The sequence below is a fragment of the Salvelinus namaycush genome, chromosome 2, assembly GCF_016432855.1.
Source record: "Salvelinus namaycush isolate Seneca chromosome 2, SaNama_1.0, whole genome shotgun sequence".
In the NCBI taxonomy this organism is placed as follows: domain Eukaryota; kingdom Metazoa; phylum Chordata; class Actinopteri; order Salmoniformes; family Salmonidae; genus Salvelinus; species Salvelinus namaycush.
Genome location: NC_052308.1, coordinates 27,276,033 through 27,291,502, shown reverse-complemented (window position 1 = coordinate 27,291,502; position 15,470 = coordinate 27,276,033). Strand labels below are relative to the sequence as shown.

The 15,470-nt window shown below is 43.4% G+C and overlaps 1 protein-coding gene across 4 annotated transcripts in view; it reads right to left on the bottom strand.

Annotated features, from left to right (window-relative positions):
- Positions 1-15,470, bottom strand: part of LOC120060754 (transcription factor EB-like) — a 79,999-nt gene that overhangs the window by 63,356 nt on the left and 1,173 nt on the right. The gene's annotated exons all lie outside the window — the stretch shown is intronic.

Below are 15,470 nucleotides of genomic sequence, written 5' to 3'. Positions count from 1 at the left end.
ATCTCCATCCACAACATCACCCTGCCCAGACCCACCAGCTCACACCCCCATCTCCAACATCACCCTGCCCAGACCCACCAGCTCACACCCCCATCCACAACATCACCCTGCCCAGACCCAACAGCTCACACCCCCATCTCCATCCACAACATCACCCTGCCCAGACCCACCAGCTCACACCCCCATCTCCATCCACAACATCACCCTGCCCAGACCCACCTGCTCACACCCCCATCTCCATCCACAACATCACCCTGCCCAGACCCACCTGCTCACACCCCCATCTCCATCCACAACATCACCCTGCCCAGACCCACCAGCTCACACCCCCATCTCCATCCACAACATCACCCTGCCCAGACCCACCAGCTCACACCCCCATCCACAACATCACCCTACCCAGACCCACCTGCTCACACCCCCATCTCCATCCACAACATCACCCTGCCCAGACCCACCAGCTCACACCCCCATCCACAACATCACCCTGCCCAGACCCACCTGCTCACACCCCCATCTCCATCCACAACATCATCCTGCCCAGACCCACCAGCTCACACCCCCATCCACAACATCACCCTGCCCAGACCCACCTGCTCACACCCCCATCTCCATCCACAACATCACCCTGCCCAGACCCACCTGCTCACACCCCCATCTCCATCCACAACATCACCCTGCCCAGACCCACCTGCTCACACCCCCATCTCCATCCACAACATCCCCCTGCCCAGACCCACCTGCTCACACCCCCATCCACAACATCACCCTGCCAAGACCCACCTGCTCACACCCCCATCTCCATCCACAACATCACCCTGCCCAGACCCACCTGCTCACACCCCCATCTCCATCCACAACATCACCCTGCCCAGACCCACCTGCTCACACCCCCATCTCCATCCACAACATCACCCTGCCCAGACCCACCAGCTCACACCCCCATCTCCCGCATCACTCTCATCGCTTTAAACCCTTGTTTCTCTCCGTCACCCACGCACTTTCAACATTCAGATAATAAAGCATTTGACCTTTCCATTGTGTTAGCGACGGAGGACTGGTTGATTTCCAGCACTCATATTTCATGTCTTGAAATATGCTGACAGACGGATTAAATCTTAATTTCCATTGTAATACTTCTGACAGCCAACTTTCTAATTCTGCCCATAACTTTTGTACTTTATAGTACACTATATGATCAAAAGTATATGGACACCTGCTTGTCGAACATCTCATTCCAAAATCATGGGCATTAATATGGAGTTGGTCCTGTTACATCTGCTCCTGTCACGCCCTCTACTGCTCATCCTGTGTCTCCCTAACCTGCCCCCACTCCCCCAGTGCTCTCTCCTTCTTTCTCTCTCTCTGTGTGTGATTGTGTGGGCAGAAACAGGTGTGCTGAGACAGAGCAGATCCCCACCAGCTGCACCTGTTCCATAATCAAGACCTCTACAAATACTCAGTCCTCCACTTCCACACTGCCAGATCGTAACCTCTGCTCAGTCAGTCTGCGTTTTCAGCCGTTTGTTCCTGCATAGATCCTGTTTTCCCTTGCCTGGCGCCGTTGTCCTCTCCGCTACGACTCTGGTCCCTGTCTCCAGCCCCACGGCTCGTCAGTCCTGCTACCCTGTCCTGTCAGTCCTGCTACCCTGTCCTGTCAGTCCTGCTACCCTGTCCTTTCAGTCCTGCTACCCTGTCCTGTCAGTCCTGCTACCCTGTCCTGTCAGTCCTGCTACCCTGTCCTGTCAGTCCTTCTACCCTGTCCTGGACTCCCCACTCTACTGTTTCCTTGGATTCCTCTCCAGACCTGCTTACCCAGCCCTAATTCCCCTCGCTCCAGCCTCAGCCTCAGCACCTGGCTCCCTGCAACCCGCCAGAGCTTTCCCTGGCCTTCACCCCATCTTCCCCGTTTTTAAATAAATACCTTGGTCACCTAACCCAGTTTCCTCGTCTGAGTCTGCTCTTGGGTTCACCTGCTCCGCGTAACAGGTCCACCCTTTGCTGTTATAACAGCCTCCACTCTTCTGGGAAGGCTTTCCATTAGATGTTGGAACATTGCTTCAGCCACAAGAGCATTAGTGAGGTCGGGCACTGATGTTGGGCGATTAGGCCTGGCTCACAGTCGGCATTCCAATTCATCCCAAAGGTGTTCGATGGGGTTGAGGTCAGGACTCTGTGCAGGCTCTTCCCCAAACTGATGCCACAAAGTTGGAAGCACAGAAATGGTCTAGAATGTCATTGTATGCTGTAGCGTTAAGATTTCCCTTCACTGGAACTAAGGGGATGAGCATCTTCAATATGTTCCCATTGTTCCTCTTTAGTGAATTTAACTACATGTGGCAAGTAAAAGCCTGGGTGGTGAGTTGATACAATTCCATGTCTGGAAGTTTAAAACCACCCTCAGATTTAGGAAGATGTAAAACTTTCCTTTTCATTCTATGAGTTTTATTTGTCTATATAAAGTATTTTTATTATTATTTCAGTCTTACTGTTGTCACTGTAGGAGTGGACACGTTGTTGGCAGAGCGCACAAACTAGGATAACCTTGAGAAAAAAGGTTTATTTAATTCCATTTACGAGTCAATGTATTCATTGTCTTTTGTTTGGATCACTCCTGTTAATCTTGAGTAAAGACTCTTGATTACACATAGAACTAGGCCTAGACTACCTGGCCTGAGTGTAAATGTGGGCCTAGAAATCAAATGTAGACCTATGTAGACCTAGAAATCAAATGTAGACCTAGAAATCAAATGTAGACCTAGAAATCAAATGTAGACCTATGTAGACCTAGAAATCAAATGTAGACCTAGAAATCAAATGTAGACCTATGTAGACCTAGAAATCAAATGTAGACCTAGAAATCAAATGTAGACCTAGAAATGTGCCTACTGGGGGATCTGATAGTATTTCTGATTGTCTTAACTCACCATCACTGTCAGTAACAAACAGTAAGAGAACAAAGTGTGTTTTTACATCCATTGAGAATGACAATAGTTCCTCAACGTAGCCTATTTGAAAAACATTTCCAGCTCTCTCCCTTTTGATAACAAAATGTCATGCTCTGATCCTGTGGAAACGTCATAACATAGGCCTAGCTGATTACTTTTTATCCCTACAGCTGATAGCCTACAGCTGATAGCCTACAGCTGATAGCCTACAGCTGATAGCCTACAGCTGATAGCCTACAGCTGATAGCCTACAGCTGATAGCCTACAGCTGATAGCCTACAGCTGTGTCGGTCTGTCCAGAGCTCACTGGTGCAGGAAACTGAAAATTACAATATTGCAAGCTTCAGGTTGACCAAGATAATAGTTGAAACAATGTTTCCAGTTCCTTGCAGACAGGCCATGCGTAGACAATGTGATTTATAGAATACTCATTTTTAAATCAGGATATTTTCTACCTGCAGGCTGCAATGTTTTTATTTGTTGGCTTTATGTAGTCTCTTTTTACATATTGGCAATAGAAGTTACTTTTAGATTTGTATCATTTTCATTTAGCTGGAGTTTTGATTAATAGCCACATGACATTGATTTTGAGCTATGAAGACCTTATTATAAATTAAATTATACTGTTCCATGAAAATGTGCAGATGAAAATCACAACTGGTGCGCAGATCAGTAGAAATGGTATGTTAACTCGTCACTCCAAATGTAAAGGGTTGTCGGCCGCTGGTGTAGCCTATTACCGGTTAACTTCAGGAGCTTAAAAGCAGAATCTGCGAAAGCCAGCATCAGCGGGAGGAGCATAAAGCATCAGACAAGCTCAGTAGCATACATATAGTGGATTTTATTCAAATATAGGGTGTGTCTATATATGGAAAAATAAACGTTTAACCATTTCGACCAATCGATTGGTCGAATAAACAGACGACTCTCTGTCGACAAGATTATTATATATATATATTATTTACACCCTCACAGTTGTGAAGAGGGCACGGCAACGCCTCTTCCCCCTCAGTACACAAGGGAAAATAAATCAACAGAAATATGGGTTGTATTTACAATGGTGTTTGTTCTTCACTGGTTGCCCTTTTCTTGTGGAAACAGGTCACCAATCTTGCTGCTGTGATGCACACTGGTATTTCACCCAGTAGATATGGGAGTTCATCAACATTGGGTTTGTTTTGGAATTCTTTGTGGATCTGTTTAATCTGAGGGAAATATGTGTCTCTAATATGGCCATATATTTGGCAGGAGGTTAGGAAGTGCACCTCAGTTTCCACCTCATTTTGTGGGCAGTGTGCAAATAGCCTGGTCTGCATATGGCAGCTTCTCTCAATAGCAATGCTCAGAGTCTGTACATAGTCAACGCCTCCCTTAATTAAGGTCAGTCACAGTGGTCAGGTATACTTCCACTGTGTACTTTCTGTTTAGGGTCAACATTCCAGTTTGCCATGTTTTTTTAATTATCTTTTTGTTTTCTCATGATTTGGTTGGGTCTAATTGTGTTACTGTTGTTGTTCTATCTTTGCAACTCGCTTTTTCTCTCTCTCCCAATCTCTTTCTCTGTCCCTCCCCCTCTCGCCACATCAGGGGGGGATTAGCAGGGAGCTGCTCACTTTAAAGTATGACAACTATGCCTGCCTTTGACCTAGCTGGCATCTACATTCACACGCACAGAGACAGAGAGAGACAGAGAGAGACAGAGAGAAATACAGAGAGAGACAGAGAGAGAGATGGGCTAGCAGAGAGAGACAGAGAGAGACAGAGACAGAGAGAGACAGAGAGATGGGCTAGCAGACAGAGACAGAGAGAGACATGGGCTAGCAGGGACAGACAGAGAGAGGACAGGGAAGCGAGAAAGGCTGAGGGAGAGCGAGAGAGAAGGGGTAAGATGTTTTGGGAGCTTAGTCAGTGAGCGTAGAGGGCTGTTGCCGATGGTGGCCGTGTCGGTAAATGCTGACAGAATAATAAACAGTGTACGTGCATCATATCTCAATGTGCTAATACTGGTGACATCATCATGGGAGTCACTATAACAGAAACTCAGGATCTGCTCAGCAACGCCTTTCCTATCACCAAACATGAAGGGGTTTCTGGTGAATTTAACACCAGGCAGGAATGCTGCACACACACATTAAAGAAGCACAATCAAGCCCACCATCACACAGACAATCTGTCAGCGCCTGTGAATAACTCCCTGTGAGCAAAAGAGGAAAGTTTTTATCAAATAAAGCATATCTGTGTCATATAGAACCTATTAAAATAGCTGTGATTTCCAGCGTTACTAATCCTGCTAGATAAGTGTTCTGCTGAGACTGAGCTTAGAGAGGAGGGAGGACAGCGAGCTGAGGTACTGCTATCATCACTAAGGGAAGGAGTGATTTAAACACTGACAGAAGTGCTGATATCCAACAGCTTTAAGCACTAGAAAAAACTTTGTCTGAGTACTGAGCTGGAGGGATGGTAGGACAGACAGATAGTCTTTAGTGTCTTCACCCTCACTTAACGGCCTGGGAGAAAGTGTGGGTGTGTATACTGTATGTGTGTGTGTGTGTGTGTGTAGGATATAGTAGAGTTTATCTTTACGTCATCCCGTTCACATAACAGGCTGATTGAGTGTGTTATATAATCAATCCATATTCAGTAGGCTACCTTCATTTTCTCATCTCTTCCTATCGCTCTGCTTTGGTAATGTTGTTCATGTTTTTCCTGCCATTAAAGTGGTGTTGGGTTGGACTGAGTCAATTCATTTGGGATTGAGGCCTGCAGATTTATTCTAATGCATTTAGGAGGAAATATGGACTCAGATAGGGTTGTTCCTGTAACGCTCGTCTGAAGAAGTGGACCAAAGCGCACCGTGGGACGTGTTCATGATCATTTATTCACCAAAAACACTCAAGCAAAATAACAAAGTGAGAAACGAAACAGTCCTGTAAGGTGCAGACACAAAACAGAAAACACCTACCCACAAAACACAGGTGGGAAAAGGCTGCCTAAGTATGGTTCTCAATCAGAGACAAAGATAGACAGCTGCCTCTGATTGGGAACCACACTCGGCCAAAAACAAAGAAATACAACACATAGAATGCCCACCCTAATCACACCCTGGCCTAACCAAAATAGAGACTAAAACCCTCTCTATGGCCAGGGCGTGACAGTTACGGTGACCGTATTACAGCCACACTAGTGGAGTCATGACGGCAGTCAAATTCCACGTGACCGTTTAGTCACAGTAATGAGGTTCCTCCAAGCTCTGATGCTGATGGTTATTAGTAGCCTACCAAACTACCTGCCTGCCTGAACCACAGGAAAAGCGTCCTCCATTCTCTATTTAAGTGCATACTGTAGATGTAATGTATTTTTCCCGCTGCCCCTGTTTTGAGACAGGCGCATGATAAATGGTCCATTCTAAATCTACACAAATTTAACACATATGTTCTTTAGTATATGTAAAGACAACATTATATTAAGAATAGTGTGATTAGTGACAATACTAGCCTATCACTTGTGAATGATGTATTATTACTTGTGAAAATGTTTTTTATTTATCCGTTATTTTACCAGATAAGTTGACTGAGAACACATTCTCATTTACAGCAACGACCTGGGGAATAGTTACAGGGGAGAGGAAGGGGATGAATGAGCCAATTGTAAACTGGGGATTATTAGGTGACTGTGATGGTTTGAGGGCCAGATTGTGAATTTAGCCAGGACACCGGGGTTAACACCCCTACTCTTACGATAAGTGCCATGGTGTCACGTTCTGACCATAGTTCTTGTGTGTTTTGCTTGTTTTAGTGTTGGTCAGGACGTGAGCTGGGTGGGCATTCTATGTTGTGTGTCTAGTTTGTCTGTTTCTATGTTTGGCCTAATATGGTTCTCAATCAGAGGCAGATGTTTTGTGTTGTCTCTGATTGGGAATCATATATAGGTGGCTTGTTTTGTGTTGGGGTTTGTGGGTGGTTGTTTCCTGTCTCTGTGTTTTCTCTGCACCAGATAGGGCTGTATCGGTTTGCCACATTTGTTATTTTGTATCGTTGTAAGTGTTCACAGTTTTCGTCTTGTTGATTAAATCATGTTGAACACGGAATACGCTGCGTCTTGGTCCGATCCCTGCTACACCTCCTCTTCAGACGAAGAGGAGGAAGGCTGCCGTTACACATGGGATCTTTAATGACCTCAGAGAGTCAGGACACCCGTTTAACGTCCCATCCGAAAGACGACAACCTACACAGGGCAGTGTCCCCAATCACTTCCCTGGGGCATTGGGATATTTTATTGATGTATTATTGATGTATTATCACTTGTGAATGATGTATTATCGCTTGTAAATTATGTATTATTGCTTGTGAATGATGTATTATTGCTTGTGAATGATGTATTATTGCTTGTGAATGATGTATTTTGCTTGTGAATGATGTATTATTGCTTGTGAATGATGTATTTTGCTTGTGAATGATGTATTATTGCTTGTGAATGATGTATTATTGCTTGTGAATGATGTATTATTGCTTGTGAATGATGCCCATGCTTTTTTTGCAACTTTTTCAAATCATAGTCACACTCTTCATGTAGCCTTGCCCATAGGCCTATATGTTTAGATTAGGTCGGTATCACAACTAGTGGCCAGATCATTTGTTAAAATGAAGCACACTAATCCACTTTACAACTGGTGTAGAGCCTAACTGGCAAGCAAATGTAGTGCGTGAGTTTCAAGTGTGGGGAGATCATTTCACCATAAAAATACACCTTTATAATAACAGCATTACATGCCTAATCACATTTGTGGTCACTTTTGAGAACGGTGTTTTCCTGCTAATGGAACATTCTTGCTTATAGCCTCCTGCCGTGTACGCATTGCTGCGCTTATAATGTGAAGAAATAGCCTAATAGTTGATCAACATTTTAAGCTAAATGTTCTCATCTGTAGCGTCAGGTTCATTGCTTAAAACAGTTTATGCTAGTTGTTGTATTAATTTGGGATCTATCGCATCCCACAACTGTTTGGAATATTTATTTCTTGCACAGAATAGGTCAACTTTGTACTATGGGAGATAGTTGATTGACACAGGCTAGTACTTTTGCTGTTCGTTAGGTCTACTCATCTTGTTGGCTGATGAAAAGTAGATGTGGACAGTTCTTCCAATATCTTCAATATACACCTCAGAATTGGATAAGGACGCAGGCAGTTGCATCCCCGATGTATCCGTCTTTACTTGTAGCCTGTGGGAAAGACCCGATCACGTGACTGAGAGCCCTGTGAGTGAGAGGTGCTTTGGCACGCAGCAGGGAGAAGGGAATTATAATGATTATATTCAGCCCAAGGGTAGAAAGGCTGCAAAAGGCATGGATTTTTTTAGGGGGCATTACGGCCACAAAAAGGGGATGCAGCCGGGAAATTTGAGGCATTATCAAGTGCTTGTCAAATTGTGAATGAGAGACTGATGAAGTGTGTACAGCCTACGCAAAAAAACAAAGTAGAGCTCATGCCTTTCATGCTACTTTTTTCAAATCATCTTTGGAGTCTCATCATGCTGCCTTAGATTGTATTAAAAATCAAACATATAGCCCAACATTTGTATCACAACTAAAGTTGCATAAATAACTCTAAATGAAGCATATAGGAGAACCTGTGTCTTTGTTAAGCGCTCAACACATAATAGACGCATGTGCACACTCCCTCAAATCATTTGGAGAAAATATACTTTATTTTATTGAGCTATGTTCAATTGTATTCTTCAAACTATAAAATAATGCTAAGCAAATCTCATCCGCTAAATGAACTAGTGTAGCCCACAGTCATATAGCCAGATCAGGACCTAACACAAGGACAACTCAGAGGATGCTATTCTGTTCTTCTGAAATAGGCAACATTTTCTTCAAATCATGTTTCTTTGGACTTGTCTAAAATAAATCATGTCTTTATTGTGATGGTGTAGGCTATATTATATGGAAACGTTTGGTAGCACTAGCTATGAAAAGTTTACAGGTTCAGGAGTTTCTAGTGACCATATGAGCTGGCCAGGAAGAACTCTTAGCCTTCGTTGTAGCCTATAATGTGGGCCCAAAATGTTTTATGGTCATGTGGTCAGGAAAAACTCCAGCAGGCTCCAGAAATGACTACTACCAAGCAAAGAGGTGCACAGACCACAAAATCTCAGACCCAGAAAGAGGAAGTGGGACCCTGAGGGCGGGGCTAAGAAGAGGAAGTAGTGTCACACATTCAGCCCATGTTTCAAAACCCCCCACCCCCCAATCTCATCACATCACCCTGGTCAGGAGTCTGTCTGTCCCTGGTGTTTTGGTAATTAAAACAAAAAGGAAGACGAGAACAGTAGTGATTGGCAGAATATGCCAGTACATGTTAGGGAGCAAGTGGAAATCAATTTTCCCACAATTGTTAGATTTGCCCCCCTACATTGCATTTGGAAAGAATTCACACCCCTTGACTTTTTCCACATTTTGATACATTATTCTAAAATGGATTAAATAAAACAAATGATGATCAATCTACACACAATACCCCATAATGACAAAACGAAAACTGGTTTTAAGAAATGTTTGCAAATATAGTAAAAATTAAAAACAGAAATATCTTATTTGAGATGTTTCTACAACTTGGAGTCCGCCTGTGGTAAAGTAAATTGATTGGACATGACTTGGAAAGGCAAACACCTGTCTATATAAAGTCCCACAGTTTACAGTGGACGTCAGAGCAAAAACCAAGCCATAAGGTCGAAGAAATTGTCCATAGGGCTCCGAGACAGGATTGTGTCGAGGCACAGATCTGGGGAAGGGTACCAAAACATTTCTGCAGCATTGAAGGTCCCCAAGAATACAGTGGCCTACATCATTCTTAAATAGAAGAAGTTTGGAACTACCAAGACTCTTCATAGAGCTGGCAGTCCAGCAAAACTGAGCAATCAGGGGAGAAGGGCCTTGGTCAGGGAGGTGACCCGATGATCACTCTGACAGAGCTCCAAAGTTCCTTTGTGGAGATGGGAGAACCATCCAGAAGGACAAACATCTCTGCAGCACTCCACCTATCAGGCCTTTATGGTAGAGTGGTCAGACGGAAGCCACTCCTCAGTAAAAGGCACACGACAGCCACTTGGAGTTTGCCAAAAGGCACCTAAAGACTCTCAGACTACGAGAAACAAGATTCTCTGGTCTGATGAAATGAAGATTGAACTCTTTGGCCTGAATGCCAATCGTCACATCTGGAGGAAACCTGGCACCATCCCTATGGTGAAGCATGGTGGTGGCAGCATCATGCTGATGTTTTTCAGCAGCAGGGACTGGGAGACTAGTCAGGATCGAGGGAAAGATGAACGGATCAAAGTACAGAGAGATCCTTGATGAAAACCTGCTCCAGAGTGCTCAGGACCACAGACTGCAGTAAAGATTCACCTTCCAACAGAACAATGACCCTAAGCACACAGCCAAGACAACGCAGGAGTGGCTTTAGTACAAGTCTCTGAAAGTCCTTGAGTGGCCCAGCCAGATCCCAGACTTGAACCCGATCGAACATCCCTGGAGAAACCTGAAAATAGCTGTGCAGCGATGTTCCCCATCCAACCTGACAGAGCTTGAGAGGATCTGCAGAGAAGAATGGGAGAAACTCCACAAATACAGGTGTGCCAAGCTTGTAGTGTCATACCCAAGAAGACTTGAGGCTGTAATTGCTGCCAAAGGTGCTTCAACAAAGTACTGAGTAAAGGGTCTGAAAAATTATGTAAATATGATATTTCAATTTTTTTATTTGAATAAATTTGCAACAATTTCAGAAAACCTTTTTTTGCTTGTCATTATGGGGTATTGTGTGTAGATTGATGAGGGGGGAAACTATTTAATCCATTTTGGAATAAGGCTGTAACGTAACAAAATGTGGAAAAAGTTAAGCGGTCTGAATACTTTCTGAATGCACTGTACGTGACTTCAGTTGCAAATCATTGAAGGTCAACATCATTATTTCCCATAGTAGCTAGTATGTAGTAGTTATTACATAGTTATTACATAGTAGCTAGGATTTAGTAGTTATTACATAGTTATTACATAGTAGCTAGTATGTAGTAGTTATTACATAGTTATTACATAGTAGAAAGTATGTAGTAGTTATTACATAGTTATTACATAGTAGCTAGTATGTAGTAGTTATTACATAGTTATTACATAGTAGCTAGGATGTAGTAGTTATTACATAGTTATTACATAGTAGCTAGTATGTAGTAGTTATTACATAGTTATTACATAGTAGCTAGGATGTAGTAGTTATTACATAGTTATTACATAGTAGCTAGTATGTAGTAGTTATTACATAGTAGCTAGTATGTAGTAGTTGTTACATAGTTATTACATAGTAGCTAGTATGTAGTAGTTATTACATAGTTATTACATAGTAGCTAGTATGTAGTAGTTGTTACATAGTTATTACATAGTAGCTAGTATGTAGTAGTTATTACATAGTTATTACATAGTAGCTAGGATGTAGTAGTTATTACATAGTTATTACATAGTAGCTAGTATGTAGTAGTTATTACATAGTTATTACATAGTAGCTAGTATGTAGTAGTTATTACATAGTTATTACATAGTAGCTAGGATGTAGTAGTTATTACATAGTTATTACATAGTAGCAATGTTTCCATTAACTTGTCCAGTGATTTTTTTGTCGACATTTAGAACGTTTGCATAGAAAATAGATGTGACAATTACCTGCTATGGTGCATCTTGTGATGATAAAAACAACTGAACGTAATGACGGTAGACCAAAATAAATATCATCATTCATAAAAACCTAGAGTGTCGAAGAATAATTAAGTAGTTGACGTGTTTACATGATCAATTTAGGCAAAATATGCGTTAATAATGCCATCCCACCTATCGGTTTCATGTCTCAGGTAGCCACCAAAGGACAGCATGGAGAGAAAGCAAAAATGGACTAATATTTGCCATATTCAAATCATTCTCATGAGCCAATCCTTGTCCTGACCTTCAAGAAGGACTGAATTTCTTTGTCTTACTTTTCTGGTCGGCTGGATGCAAGTTTCCCCATCCAATTATTTAAACTCTACGGGAGTGCAGGTTTCACCGTGGCATGGATCGTGCTGATATGTTGGCACATGAGAAAGTTAGTGCCAGTTGGACCTTTTTTGATTAAAATGTATTTAGCAAAAAGTAAGCCTAAATATTTAGGCTTTATAGATACGCGATGACTTACCCTGCATACCTTCAAAATTATTCTCTAATCATCATTTATTCAATGACTTACCCTGCATACCTTCAAAATTATTCTCTAATCATCATTAATTCAATGACTTACCCTGCATACCTTCAAAATTATTCTCTAATCATCATTTATTCAAAAACACTGTTTCCATCATCATTTGGTCGCAATAAAGTTTGACTAAAGAAAAATCCACCCCTGTCGAACAGAATTTTTTTTATTTTCAAATGTATCCTATATCTGCCGTTTCCATTACACATTTCGCAAGGATTTTGTCGCATAAACCTGGGTCAATGGAAACCTGCCTAATGTAAGTGATATCAGTCAATATGACAGACCTTGTGTGTGCTACTGAAGCCTCAGCCATGAATGCATTCTAGTAAACACCCATCAGACAGCTCCGCACGGAAGTGTTACAATAAGCAGATTTCTAGGAACCAGGGCCGGGCTTAATGGGAGACCTTTTGCTCCTGCTCTTTAGGGCTCTGGGTCCTCGGTGCCACATGGAATGGGGAAAGAGATGGGGCTGTGTTTACACACACACACACACACACACCTGCTGCTCTTTCTCATCTGATCACAGGCACCACTGACCCCATCTCTGGGTGCCTGTGTTTACCTGTAGTAAATGAACCCTGTCACCACCACTTCCATGTGGACACTAGTCCAATAAGGCAGAAAATACAGCTCACACACACACACAGCAAACAGGATACAGACATAACATGAGCACTGGAACAAGCCCATCAGGTTCTGTCTCACAGCTGACACACCTTTCTGAGGAAATAGAAGCTGTAAACAGGAAATATGTGCTACTGATAGACGATCACTAGAAGTATGTTGTGAAATGTAACCAGGCATCAGGTGAACTAGAAGGTTATCAAACAATGTCCCCAATATGACCTACGGTGAGTTTCTGCAGACTGAAATGTTCCAAGAGTAGTTTGTGTAATGCAGCTGCATTTTGTTTTGAAAGCCAAGCTGATCAGTTTGATTTCAACAGCCTCTGACCTTTCACCCCCCCCCCCCCCCCCCCCCCCAGCTCAATCAGCTGTCTTGGAGAGAGAGGAGCCCCCCCCCCCCCCCAGCTCAATCAGCTGTCTTGGAGAGAGAGGAGCCCCCCCCCCCCCCAGCTCAATCAGCTGTCTTGGAGAGAGAGGAGAGAGAGACAGTCCAGATCAGGTTGCACATTAACAGAAAAAGGCCCAACTGGCACCAACTAACACACACACACACACACACACACACACACACAAGGTCTCTGTGCGAGCAGGTCAATGGCTGTGTACCTGGATTTAGTTCAATGGTTTCATAACTAAATCATATTAAGATGTCCGACCTCAGATACCAGACAGTCATTCAATATCTTCATTAAAATATTACAAAGAAAGGGCTAGCAATACTGTCTCCTCTCATATTTGTCATTGGCAATATACATTTTTGTAATTCATGACCTACAGCACAAACAGTCATGCACAGCACTGAGACACACACACAGAAGCGGGGTTTGTGTCTCGCCAAGAGAATGGAAATTTAGAATGAACCTTGAGGCCGATATTAAACAAACACATGCAATGGAAAGATACGACTCAGTCTGAGTCTACTGTAGGCCTATACCTTGCATGATTGTACCAATAGCAACTGATACACACTTGGATTCACCAGTCTGTGTGTGTGTGTGTGTGTGTGTGTGTGTGTGTGTGTGTGTGTGTGTGTGTGTGTGTGTGTGTGTGTCAGAGTAACCTTCTCTCCAAGCCTGTCTGTCCTGTCAGTGTGTATCTGATCTGGAGTCAGTCAGACGCATCAAAACAAACATGGCCGCCCTAGGCCTGTCGTTCCTCTACCTCCCATATGTCCTCTGCCCCCCAGCTGAACCTGTTAGCACTCGTGTGTGTGTGTGTGTGTGTGTGTGTGTGTGTGTGTGTGTGTGTGTGTGTGTGTGTGTGTGTGTGTGTGTGTGAACTAACGCAGCAGAGAGTGGAGCGTGCTCTGCCACTACTGTAGGTACCTGTCAATGATCTGTGACTTGTTGTTTATCTTGAACCGTGGTCACAGAGAGGAGAAGAGGCTCCCTGTCTTCAGTATCTATCTGATCTCACCTCAGCCTCATTCACCTGCACATTGTGTTCAACTTATAGTATATTTACATCTCATCGGGCATCGAACCCGGCCCATAATGGGACACAAGTTAGGTTAGTCATACTGTATGGAAGAACAGAGGGGATGCTGGGAGTGTTGCAGACAGACAGGGCTTATAAGAGGCATCCCTCCGCGTCCAAACAAAGGTCCATCTATCCACATTCCTCAAATAGTGATTTCCTAATTTACAGAGTCTGGGTCTAGTCTACTGCATGTTCACCATATTACACTGTGGTGCTGGTGATGACCTGTAGAAATACACATGTGATATATCATTACAGAAAGTTACTAACTAGTTATACCAGTTTAACTGTCTGCCACTACTTCCAAAAATGGCTCAGATATAATTTTATCCACAGTTTCTGCTTGGAACTTGACTTGTCTCCTGCTGATATTGAGCATATGAACATGAATCCTTGTCAGTAGGTTGCTTTGAGGTCACACTGATAAAGACATTTCTGAGAAATGGCCTAATAGTGAAAGTTGTTGAGTCAGGGTGAGAATGGGAGATTCCCTCTAAAACATAACAGTGGCGTATAGTCAGATAATAGTGAGATGCACAATAGGCCAGTTGACTTGGCCTGACCAAATGACCTTTCAACACTATTGTCCTAAATGGCCTACATGATCAAATGGACCAGTGATGGGTCAGGCAATGGACCCCTGGGTCTCATTGTGTGTTATTACAATGAGCTATTAGTCATATTCATGGGATTACATGTATTGCAAATAGGCCTAGTATGGACTACAGCGAGGTGAGCGTTGGAGCACTCTCTCTCTCGTTGGAGCACTCTCTCTCTCGTTGGAGCACTCTCTCTCTCGTTGGAGCACTCTCTCTCTCGTTGGAGCACTCTCTCTCTCGTTGGAGCACTCTCTCTCTCGTTGGAGCACTCTCTCTCTCGTTGGAGCACTCTCTCTCTCGTTGGAGCACTCTCTCTCTCGTTGGCGCACTCTCTCTCTCGTTGGAGCACTCTCTCTCTCTCTCCTCATCCCCTCTTTTTTTCTGCTCCTTATTTTTCCCTCAATGGGAAGAGAGAGTGCTCCAACGAGAGAGAACTGGTAAAGCACTGGATATCTTGCCTAAATATTCAACAGGTAAAACCCAACAGATGACATTGGGTGCAGCAGTCAAGTATTGTAAGACCACCACCCAGAATGTG